Source organism: Ipomoea nil, unplaced genomic scaffold (assembly GCF_001879475.1).
Source record: "Ipomoea nil cultivar Tokyo-kokei standard unplaced genomic scaffold, Asagao_1.1 scaffold2754, whole genome shotgun sequence".
NCBI lineage: Eukaryota > Viridiplantae > Streptophyta > Magnoliopsida > Solanales > Convolvulaceae > Ipomoea > Ipomoea nil.
Genome location: NW_017619182.1, coordinates 283,099 through 293,035, shown reverse-complemented (window position 1 = coordinate 293,035; position 9,937 = coordinate 283,099). Strand labels below are relative to the sequence as shown.

Sequence of the window (9,937 nt, the reverse complement as noted above, 5' to 3'; positions counted from 1 at the left end):
AATTCCCTACCAACTGTTGATAATCTGTTTGTAAGAAGAGTTGAAGGTCCTGATTAGTGTATGCTATGCTCGAAAGCTGCAGAAACCGTCTCTCATCTGTTCATCTACTGTGAAGTTGCATAGTCTTGTTGGAACAATATAGCTAACATTTCTCTTCAACCAGATTTATACTTTTGCGGATTATCTATGTCTCAACATGGACAATATGGATACAAATGATCTTTTCCTGCTCCTCACAACCTGCTAGAAATATGGCAAGATAGAAGCAACATGGTTTGGAATAATGGCACAGTCCTCAGCAATAGAATCTTTGTTGATGTAGTAGCCTATTTGGATGCCTGGAAGATGATTCACTCAAAAGAGGCGTCACCCACTACTGACATTCATCACCCTACCTGGTAGTTAATATGATTGACTTTATTAATTATATTTTTTAATTTTTTCATGATATTAATAAAATACTTGGTAAATAAATATATAGGATTATTTTGTATTATAACTTTGATATTTAATTAAAAAATAGTGCACCAAAAAGATAATAGACAATATAGTAATATAATCAATTGATGAATTTGAATGTATAGAATTTTTTACATTGGAGAAATATAAAGACAATATAACTAATAAAATTATTTCTCTTAATTAATTTATTGATAATGAACATTTTTTTTAATAAAGACATTGTAGGGACAATGTAGCGAATATAATCAAATTGATGAATTTGAATGTAAAGAATTTTTATATTGGAGAAAAATAAATACAATATAACTAATGAAATTATTTTTCTTATTTAATTTATTTATAATAATAATTTTTTTTAAAATAAAGACATTGTAGACACATAATTCTATTCTAAATTAAAGAAATGCATATGTATTATTTTTTGTTGTAGCTACTAAATTATTATTTAATTTAATAAGAGTAAAATAAAGTACTAATTATGCCAATTTTAATTGGGATGGAGAAAGTTAACGGATAATCATATTCATTAGGGATAAATTAGGAAATTTAAAGGGAAAAAAATAAAATCTGATCAATCTGAGCCATTCATTTGATTAAAAAACTTGACCGCCATTTTTTCTACCCATTATAGGCCTAACTCTCTTGGGCTCTTATTAGTATAGTATATATATATATATATATATATATATATATATATATATATATATATATAATTATATATACACTTGCTACAGGGAATAATGGAGTGCTAAGTGCTAGATCATATTAAGAAATCAGTCGTTAGGCGATGTGAAACAATATAATATAATCTTGGTCCTGCATTTTTAAAGGAGTCCTACTCCAATTAAATCTCATTACTCGAACAACAAACTTCCGAAATCCTTAAAACTTCCGAGATCATTAACGGCAAATTAACGGTGGATTAAAAATTAAAACTTGACCGCCATTTTTTCTACCCATTATAGGCCTAACTCTCTTGGGCTCTTATTAGTGTGTATATATATATATATATATATATATATATATATATATAGTAGATATAATTATATATACACTTGCTACAGGGAATAATGGAGTGCTAAGTGCTAGATCATATTAAGAAATCAGTCGTTAGGCAGTGTGAAACAATATAATATAATCCTGGTCCTGCATTTTTAGAGGAGTCCTACTCCAATTAAATCTCATTACTCGAACAACAAACTTCCGAAATCCTTAAAACATCTGAGATCATTAACGGCAAATTAACGGTGGATTAAAAATTTTAACGGATGGAGTAACGGTGTGTGGGTATTTAAGTAAATTTTATTGTTAAATTTATATCTGATCAATTTTTTGATTAATCTGAGCCATTCATTTGATTAAAATCTGTGACGGACACATTTTCTACCCATTATAGGCCTAACTCTCTTTGGCTCTTATTAGTATAGTAGATGTTTCGTTTCCTTTCAAAAAAAAAAAGTTGTTGGAGGGTCCGTTTGGAAAGCAGGAAAATGACTTCTGAAAAATGAGTCATTTTCCAGAAAACATTTTCCTTTCTGTTGTTTGGTTACATTCTGGAAAACTGCATTGGTATGTTTGGTTCGTTTACTGGAAAATGAGTAGAATTGTATAAATAAATATTTTAACTATTTTATTAGAATATAAAATAAAATAAATAAAAACCTTTGGTTTCGGGCGGAAATCAGATTCCCGCCGGAAACCAAAGCAAGAAACCAGTGCTCACTGGTTTTCGGCAGGACGCCGAAAGTTGAAGAAGATGAAGCCAGAAGATGAAGCAGCGGGAAAGTGAAGAAAAAGAAGAAGTCAACATCCGGAAAATGACTTCCCCTTTAGAAAAGGGGAAGTTGTTTTCCAAAAAAAACAATCCAATTTTCTCATTTCCAGTTGACTTTAAATTTTTCGGGTTTCCAAACACACCCTAAGACCCAAGTAATATACTGCATTTAAGTTTTGTTGTGATATGTTCTTAAAGAAACTTTTTATTTATAATCTTGTGTATTTGGTCTAGTGGTATGCTTTTTGTTTTGCGTGTAAGAGGGTCCCAAGTTCAATTCTTGAAATGCCCCCTTTTTTTCCGCTTGTTATTGTTTATAAGACCGCGCTGGTTTAACTCTTTTCATCCTGGACATTTGGTCTAGTGGTATGATTCTCGCTTAGGGTGTGAGAGGTCTCGAGTTTAATTATTGGAATACCCCTTTATTTTTTTGGATTTTTGCGTTTGTTGTTTGTAGACTAGGGGTGTTCTATCGGTTAACCGAACTGTTTTAACCGAAATTTTTAGAAATTTAACCGTTAATCGAACCGAAATTTGTGTTACCGAATTAACCGAATTGAAATTTTTTTCGGTTAACCGATTAACCGAACTTTTTTAAATTAAAGTTTAAAATCCTAAAAATAATACTTATAATAATAAATTCAATTAAAATAATCCATATAATAATAAATCCATAAGAAAATATACAAAAACAATATCATAACAACATTACAAAATTATACGAATTTTACATATTCTGTTATATATGTATTTATTTATACTAGTTTTTTACGCGCATTGCGCGATTGGGATAATGCCCAATATTTTTTTTAAAATAAGTACTTTAAAGTATATCAAGACAAGATTATATTGGAATTGTTCATGCATAGATAATTGAATGTTAAATTTGCGTATTTAAATAGGCAATTCTAAGATTACAAATGCAAAATAATATAGTCAAGATTGATTATAATTGTCAATAAAATAATTGTATAGGTATGGTTGAAACCAAATACGGGACATAAGGGAGAGAAAATAAAAATTATGGCATAAAATATTAAATATATACAAATATTGAAGAGCTTGCTGATTGCCAAACAAGGACATTGCGAGATAGTTTCCCACTTCAATTTGTTGTGTGATTTGAATACTCTTGTTGTCAATAAATTCCCCAAGTAGTTAATATGATTGACTTAATTATATATATATATATATATATATATATATATATATATATATATATATATATATATTTTTTTTTAAACAATTATTATTATTATTATTATTATTATTATTATTATTATTATATGTATACCCTTAGCTCATTTTACATGTTAATCTAAAAAATTAATTTTTTCAAATATATTTTTACCAACCATTGATATAATTCGCTGGCCAAATTCGCTAATATAATCCGCTAACGCTAACCGCTAACTGCTGATTGTCAAACAATGACATTGCGAGGTAGTTCTCACTTCAATTTGTTGTGTGATTTGAATACTCTCTTTGTCAACAAATCCCTCAAAGTAGTTAATATGATTGGCTTTATTAATTATATTTTTTTAATTTTTCATGGTATTAATAAAATACTTGGTAAATAAATATATAACATTATTTTGTATTATAACTTTGATCTTTAATTAAAAAATTGTGCACAAAAAAATAATAGACAATGTAGTGAATATAATCAATTGATGAATTTGAATGTAAAGAATTTTTACATTGGAGAAATATAAAGACAATATAACTAATAAAATTATTTCTCTTAATTAATTTATTGATAATGAATAATTTTTTTTAAATAAAGCATTGTAGGGACAATGTAGCGAATATAATCAATTGATGAATTTGAATGTAAAGAATTTTTATATTGGAGAAAAATAAATACAATATAACTAATGAAATTATTTCTTTTATTTAATTTATAGATAATGAATAATTTTTTTTGAATAAAGACATTGTAGACACATAATTCTAAATTAAAGAAAGCATATGTATTATTTTTTGTTGTAGCTACTAATAGCTACTAAATTATTACGGAGTATTTTTAATTTAATAAGAGTAAAATAGAGTACTAATTATGCCAACTGTGATTGGGATGAGGTTCGAACCTAAGACCTTTCTTATTGAAATCAATGAGTAAGTTAACGGTGAACTAACAGAAATTAATGGAAAAGATAATATTTAACGGAAAAGTTAACGAAAAATCATATTCATTAAGGAAAAATTAAAATCTGATCAATCTGAGCCATTCATTTGATTAAAAAATTTAACCGCCATTTTTTCTACCCATTATAGGCCTAACTCTCTTGGACTCTTATTAGTATAGTAGATATATATTTAAAATTTCAGTTAACCGTTCGGTTAACCGAAGTGTCGAATCGAATTAACCGTTAACCGAAATTTTAAAAAACATTTAACTATTAACTGAACCGAAAAAGTTTGGTTAAAAAACGGTTAACCGAACTTTGTCGGTTCGGTCGGTTAACTGAAAATTTAACGAAGTTTGCACACCCCAATGAAGACAACAGTCGTTATATCGTGCACCGCGGTCAAAACGGTGTCGTTTCTTTAAGTAAAGAAACGACGCGCCGTTACTGTTAACGGAGCGCGCATTTTTTGGTGTGTTAATTACCAGCTGAAACTACAGTGTATCTAAATCGACACTGTCTCACGTATTATTTTATACATTATCAAATGAAACTGCAGTTATATCAATATGATACTGTAGTTGTGGTGAAATGAAATTGCAATGTATATAAAATGAAACTGAATAACATTTCACATATTTGAGTGTATATTGTGCAATGAAGTTGTAGTTATATCAAAATGAGCATGTAGTTGTGTTTTAATGAAACTATAGTGTATATAAAATAAAATTAACATTTTTACATATTTGAGTGTACAAATATCGAATGAAACTGTAGTTATATCGAAATGAAACTGTAATTGTATTGAACTGAAACTGCAGTGTATACAAAATGAAACTGAGTAACATAATTACTTTTTACAGAATGAATGTAATTTTTTTCATTAAACAAAACGATGTCGTTTTAAAACTCGGTGTATATTCGATTATGCACCGCAGTGCACGATATAAATTTGCCGGAAGACAGTGGGGCAGTTCGGTTCAATCCATTAGCCCATTGGGCTCCATATTCATTTCGGATTTTTTTTTTGGAAACATATTTATTTCGGATTTGTGGACCCAAAATAAAAGAATTAGTTATGCATAATATGTCTTTGAATTAATAATTAATTTGAATCTCAAACTACCCGTAATATCTCAATTGCTATGTCGTGAATATATTCATAATTAGTGAACTCTATGTTTATAATTATAAAACTCTATGTTCACAATTCTAGAATTTTATATTCATAATTATTGAACTATATATTCACAATTACAAAACTCTATTTTCATAATTACTGAACTTTATATTCACAATTATTGAACTCTATGTTTATAATTATAGAACTCTATGTTCATAATTATAGAACTCTATCAGTATTGGAACCGTGTCCACCTTGCAAGGTGGACACAGTTCCACAGCATAATTTGTCGTAATATCTGGCAAATTATATCGTGCACCAGGGCGCACAATGCATGTGCGCCATAAGAGTCTATGTGTGTTATGTTAAGAGTTTATGTAAACAGTTTTGGAACCGTGTCCACCTTTCAAGGTGGGTACAGTTTCACAACATAATTTGCCGTAATATATGGCAAATTATATCGTGCACAGGGCGCACTATGCATTGTGCGCCATAAGAGTCTATGTGTATTATGTTAAGAGTTTATGTGTATTATGTTAAGAGTTCATGTGTATTGTGTTAAGAGTTTATGTGTATTATGTTAAGAGTTTATGTGTATTATGTATTATGTTGGGAGTTTATGTGTATTCTACTATATACAATAATGTACATACGAAACATGGAATTTTTAGAGCGCACAATACATTGTGCACTCTGGTGCACAATATAACAATTGGTAATATCTCTGGACTATATCACAGTTGTTTACTTTAAAGGTAAATCATATTTCTCTATTAAGATGATATCTACTATACTAATAAGAGCCCAAGAGACTTAGGCCTATAATGGGTAGAAAAAATGACGGTCAAACATTTTTAATCAAATGAATGGCTCAGATTGATCATGTTTTAATTTTTCTTTAAGATTTCCTAATTTATTCTTAATGAATATGATTATCAGTTAAATATAATCTTTTCCGTTAATTTCTGTTAGTTCACCGTTAACTTATTCATTGATTTCAATAAGAAAGGTTTTAGGTTCGAACCTCATCCCAATCAAAGTTGGCATAATTAGTACTCTATTTTACTCTTATTAAATTATTAAATAATAATTTAGTAGCTACAACAAAAAATAATACATATGCATTTCTTTAATTTAGAATTATGTGTCTACAATGTCTTTATTCAAAAAATAAATTATTCATTATCAATAAATTAAATAAGAGAAATAATTTCATTAGTTATATTGTCTTTATTTTTCTCCAATATAAAAATTTTTTACATTTAAATTCATCAATTGATTATATTCGCTATATTGTCCCTACAATGTCTTTATTAAAAAAAATATTCATTATCAATAAATTAATTAAGAGAAATAATTTTATTAGTTATATTGTCTTTATATTTCTCCAATGTAAAAATTCTTTACATTCAAATTCATCAATTGATTATATTCACTACATTGTCTATTATCTTTTTTTGGCACTATTTTTTAATTAAATATCAAAGTTATAATATAAAATAATGCTATATATTTATTTACCGAATATTTTATTGATACCATGAAAAATTTTAAAAATATAATTAATAAAGTCAATCATATTAACTACTTGAAAGATTTAATGACAAAGAGAGTATTCAAATCACACAACAAATTGAAGTGAGAACTACCTTGCAATGTCCTTGTTTGACAATCAGCAGTTTGTGGTTAGCGTTAGCAGATTATATTAACGGACTTGACCAACGAATTATATCAACGGTTGGTAAAAAGATTTTTGAAAAAATTAATTGTTTAGATTAACATGTAAAATGACCTAAGGGTATAATAATAATAATAATAATAATAATAATAATAATAATAATAATAATAATAATAATAATAATAATAATAATTGTTTTAAATATATATATATATATATATATATATATATATATATATATATATATATAATTAAGCGAATCATATTAACTACTTGGGCGATTTATTGACAAAAAGAGTGTCCAATAGAAAATATTTTTCATTCGACCAAACAATATAAAACAAAATTTTCCTCAACTTTTAAAAAAATATTTTCCATGAAAAATATTTCACAGTGAACCAAATACTTCGTAAAAAAACTCATATTAACACAAAGAGTTAATTACCGAAATGATCACTTAACTATAACAAAATTATTAATTTGGTCACGAAAAGATTGCAAGCCACATAAGTATGAATTTGATTTTTAAAAAATTAAATTGCGAAGAAAATGGCAAGTCACCTTGCAAAGGCATATGCCTTGCAGGGATAAGGCCAGCCTAAGGAAGAGTCTATATTAGGGCCTTAATTAAGTGGTGCAAGTTGATTAGGCTTATTAAGTGGTCTGGTTGGAATGAATAACTAGAAATTGTTAGTCCATCAAACTCTGTGCCTAATATAATCATGGATTGATAGGATACAAGATGATTGATGATAGTACATTTAGTTACGGTACTCACACTGATCAGTAGACACCAATACACCATCTAGGGTTCTGAGTCAGGTATAAAGCAAATAATGGCTAACGGTATACGGTTAAGAGGCAACACAACAGGAACATCAACTGTGGTTGGAGATCATCATAGCTACGCTTCCGCTCTTATACGAGGTCAGATCTCTCGTATATTATTATTCAGTATAGTTAGACTATTTAGATCTAACTAAATTACATTTTTTAAAATTGTATTACTTATGTAGAGCAAGAGAGTCTAAATTTTCACAAGTCTTACAAGGTTAAACTAGTAATATAATGGTGCAAAAATTTAGATATCTCTTCAAGTCCTTACTTAACCTTGCCCCAAAAGGTTGAATCCCCTGCTCCAATGGCCTCTCATACTTCGGCCTAACAGAACATTTGAGAGAACATAAATCATGTTAACTTAGTAGCTCGACAAATATAACCAAATTATCGGTGCACACAAAGAATCTATAAACTTTAGACATAATCCGAACACTACAGTTCTCACATAACTTATTTATATATGTAGGTGGTAATAGCATGGTTGCAGTAGGCGCTAGGCGCTAGTCGGACGTCCGGACAGCGCCTAGCGCCTAGGCGGAATCTAGGCGGCGCTAGGCGGGCGCCAAAAAAAAGTGGTAGACTTGCAGTTTGACAATTTTAATGAGGTTGTTTTCAACATTAAATCAAATAACACATCCAAATAAATGAATTAATGATAATTCATAAGTCATAACACCAAAACAATGGTTTAAAAAAAAAATTAAAACAATATTAAAAATTAAAAATACTCAAATACTTCAATCATCCAAAGATTCAAAGTATCAAACTAGACTACGAGTGTATATATGTCATATTATATATATGTATGCGCGCACACACACACACACACATATATATATAATAAAAAAAATAGGCCGAACCGATCGGGTTAACTCGACCGAAATGAACGAGTTAACTCAACTAACTTAGACGCTAGGCGGCCAAATCGGCCGAGTTAGGCGCTAGGCGGACGCCTAGGCGGCCAGTAACCTAGGCGGGCGCCTAGGGGGTAAATCGCCACGGTCTAGAGGCGCCTAGCGCCTAGGCGGGTGCCTAGACCGATTTTTACAACCCTGGGTAATAGTAAGGGTGTGTTTGGTTCGCACATGAGAATCAGAATCGGAATGAGAATCAAATACTTGCTAATAGTAATGGATTTTAGTGAAAGTATTTTGCATATTTGGTAGTATGGTGGAATTTGAATAATTACCAATATTGATGTTAGGTTATGTATGATCTTATAATGGGAATAAAGGTTTTAAAAATACAAGAACAAAAGATCAAGACAATTTATTCTAATATAAAGACATCCAAAGAACCAATATGAACAAAAAAAAAAAATTCTAAAACAACTAATCTAAACTTAAAAATCAAATTACCAATTAGGAGGGAGAATAATGGAATGAAACTCTTATTTTATTTTGGAATGAGTTTTCTAATTAGAGGGTAATCAAATCGCATAGTAGTGTATTAGAAACATGTCAACCAAACAATAACAATTACTTTGATTCCCATTTCTAATAGCTAAATTCATGAACCAAACACACCTTATGAGTTTTTAAAAAGTTGTTGGAGGGAGATTAAGACCCAAGTAATATACTGCATTTAAGTTCTTTCTTGTTATGTACTTAAAAAACTTGATGTTTACGTATTGGGCATTTGTTCTAGTGGTATGGTTCTCGCTTAGAGTGTGAGAGGTCCCGAGTTCAATTCTCGGAATGCCCCCTGGTTTGTTCGATTTTTACGTTTATTGTTTGTTGACAGTGGGGCAGTTCGGTTCAATCCATTAGCCCATTGGGCTCCATATTCATTTCGGATTTATGTACCCAAAATAAAAGAATTAATTATGCATAATATGTCTTGAATTAATAATTAATTTGAATAACAAATTATAAACAATAAAGAGATTTTAAAAACAAAAAATTATTACTGTTGTAATGTTGTTTGTGCCC

At 29.2% G+C, this 9,937-nt stretch overlaps 1 non-coding gene across 1 annotated transcript; it reads left to right on the top strand.

Moving 5' to 3' along the window:
• Positions 1–9,638: 9,638 nt before the first annotated feature.
• On the top strand, positions 9,639–9,710 carry TRNAS-AGA. Its single transcript has one exon. It is a non-coding gene; the product is annotated as a tRNA-Ser (tRNA).
• Positions 9,711–9,937: the final 227 nt, after the last annotated feature.